The 2,982-nt window shown below is 44.8% G+C and overlaps 1 pseudogene across 1 annotated transcript; it reads left to right on the plus strand.

Moving 5' to 3' along the window:
* The first annotated feature begins 1,958 nt into the window (after positions 1-1,958).
* On the plus strand, positions 1,959-2,627 carry LOC309634692 (ubiquitin-ribosomal protein eS31 fusion protein pseudogene; annotated as a pseudogene). The gene has a single exon. The product of its transcript is annotated as a ubiquitin-ribosomal protein eS31 fusion protein pseudogene (transcript).
* Positions 2,628-2,982: the final 355 nt, after the last annotated feature.

Raw genomic sequence — 2,982 nt, forward strand, 5'->3', positions numbered from 1 at the left:
GCCCAGCACACTTTTGCCTTTGCTGGTGCATTTATTTCAGTAAAAATTTCATGAGCAGCTACTACGTCCCAGGTGTAGAGCAAGCCCCTTGTCAGGAATGACTTCCTCTCCGGATCTATCCTCACCCATACTTCAAACTCCACTTATTCCATTCTTCCCAGTAACACTGCCTGGATTTTCCAGGACTCACGCTTCTTTATGAATTTAACTGTCTCCTCAATTAGGAAATAGCTAGATGCTCATAGGCTTTAGACCTCTGCATCCTTTCAAAGGACTTAACATGGTGCTAGGTAGATGCTAAGTGAGCAAAAAGTGCTTGTTAACAGAGGAACTTCAGTGAAGCCTTAGCCTTATTAGAACTTCAATCCGGTGAAGGTCTCCAGCCGTTGCTTAGAGTGTGCTGGTGGCTTGTTCGGAAACGGATGAATTATTGTTCCATCTGTGCAGATGTAAGTGGGAGACGTGAAGTCTCTTTGCTCTTTAAAAACATATGGTGTTGATGTGTATCTGAGGACAGCGGTGGTGGGAGGAGGGGAGAGAAAGAATGTACTTTTCATCTTACACAACCCGTTCCAAATCCCTTGGTTTTCTACCTTAGCATCTTTCCACCAGTACGAAAAGGTTTCGACACATCCTGGTTTCCATTTCTCTGCATTTTCTAATCACGGTTTTGCGTGTTCTTTATGTTAGAGCTAGGAATTAACCCAGCCCTCTGACCCCTGCCTTATACCTCAAGATCGACTTTCTACAACTCTTATTTTATGCTGGCCCAATCTAGCACTGTACACATAGTGTTTTCTTCACCTATTTTGCAATCTCTTTAGCCATTTCCAACACATGATCATCCTGAAAGGAGCCTGGCTTAACTCATTTAGTCAAAGGCCACTTTTTTCTTTTTACTTTGTAATTCAGTCCTCCGTGTGTCTTTTGCAGTACAATTGTGATGAATTTTCAGTTGATTTTATATCTAATTTTATAACTGCCACTTCTACAATGTGGCAAGCTTTTTTCCCTTAACGTTAAAAACATCATTTCCGAAAGAAAGCTGTTCTGAAATCTGGCTTTTTCAGCAAACCGAACACCCACACGTTAAAGACAGAATGACAGGAGTTAGAGGTGGAAAAGATGAATAAGGTCACCTTGCCTAATTTTTCAGCAAATACAGAGATGTGTGCACGGTGGTGCTTGAGTCTACATGACCTAGCATTTTAACTTTAGAAAATATTGCTGACCACCGCGCAGCCCCCCGCTGTCATACAGTCTCTTATCTATAGGTTTTGCTATTAGTTCACATTTTCTTTGAAATCAATTTTTATCTTTGTGATAGAATGTAAGTCTGATTGAGTCCAAGTTTATTTTGCCTTTAAATGATAATAATAACTTTATTTTTACCACCCTCCCCCATTTTTAGGAGTAGCATTCCCCTTACCTATGGAAACACTCCACCTCAAAACCTTAGCCATTTAAAATCACAGCAATCTCTTCTTCTTATTTCTCATTGTTGGTCAGGGAAACTGGGCTCAGCTAGGGATTCCTTGTCCAGGGAGCGGTATGCAGCTGCAAACAGTTGGTGGTGGCAGTCGGTGTCACCTTAAAGGCTTTCTCACACACCTGGCTGTTGGCTGGAACCTTTGCTGGGCCTCCAGCCGGAATACCTAACTACACACGGTCCTTCGGGGCGGCCTGGGCTTCCCTCCCAGTGGAGAGGCTGATCCCAAGGCAAACAGCCCAACACAACGGGGAGGCTGACCAAACAGTCCCAGAGGAGCATCCAGGTGTAAGGACACGATGAGGAGGGGGTCTGAGGCTGAGGAGTGGAGCAGGTGGAGAAACCAACCTGTCTCTTGATGAGGACAATGGGATGAGAGGTTTGGGTACCACCATCTTCTTCCACGAGCAGTTACGCAATCAACTGCTAATTCTAAATACAAAGTGGATATGAAACTGAGAAGGACCCTGTGGGGCTCCTGGGCATGGAAGCCTTTCAAACAGTTGCTAATCAGGAAAGGGAAGGGAGGCAGAGACAAGGGAAGAGCAGTCAAGAAACAATAGTGCAGTTTTTCGGATCCGCCATCTGCGGTGGCACCGCCGCCAATATGCAGATTTTCGTGAAGACCCTGACGGGGAAGACCATCACTCTCGAGGTCGAACCCTCGGATGCAATAGAAAACGTAAAGGCCAAGGTCCAGGACAAGGAAGGAATTCCTCCTGACCAGCAAAGACTGATCTTTGCTGGCAAGCAACTGGAAGATGGACATACTTTGTCTGACTACAACATTCAAAAGGAGTCCACTCTTCATCTTGTGTTGAGACTTCGTGGTGGTGCTAAGAAAAGGAAGAAGAAGTCTTACACCACTCCCAAGAAGAACAAGCATAAGAGAAAGAAGGTTAAGCTGGCTGTCCTGAAATACTATAAGGTGGATGAGAATGGCAAAATCAGTCTCCTTCGACGGGAGTGCCCTTCAAATGAATGTGGTGCTGGAGTTTTTATGGCCAGCCCCTTTGACAGACATTATTGTGGCAAATGTTGTCTGACCTATTGTTTCAACAAACCAGAAGACAAGTGATTGTATATTGGTTAATAAAAGACATGAACTAATGAAAAAAAAAAAACAAAAAAACAAAGAAAGAAACAATAGTGCAGCCTTGGGGCAGGGTCCTGGTTCCGCCTCAAGGGATACACATAACAATATCTTTGAGCTCTTCACAGAACTAAAACCCCCAGCAAATGGAAGATGAGCTACTTGATGAAGCATTCTTCATTCCAGAGAGAAGGTCATGGCTTGATAGACTCAAGAACCAGAGAAGCTCATCAGGAGACCACCTGAGACCAGATTAAAGGAGTGCAGGTCCTGCGTGCCCCCAGATCCTTATCAGCAATCCCACCCTTGAACTACTGCTGTAAAACTCCTCACCAAATCCCCCCAGGTTGGGACACACAGTTCTTCAGTGCACAAGCCTGCTCTGTCCCCCTCTGCCTGG

Source organism: Balaenoptera borealis (genome assembly GCF_965194805.1).
Source record: "Balaenoptera borealis genome assembly, chromosome: 9".
NCBI classification, from domain to species: domain Eukaryota; kingdom Metazoa; phylum Chordata; class Mammalia; order Artiodactyla; family Balaenopteridae; genus Balaenoptera; species Balaenoptera borealis.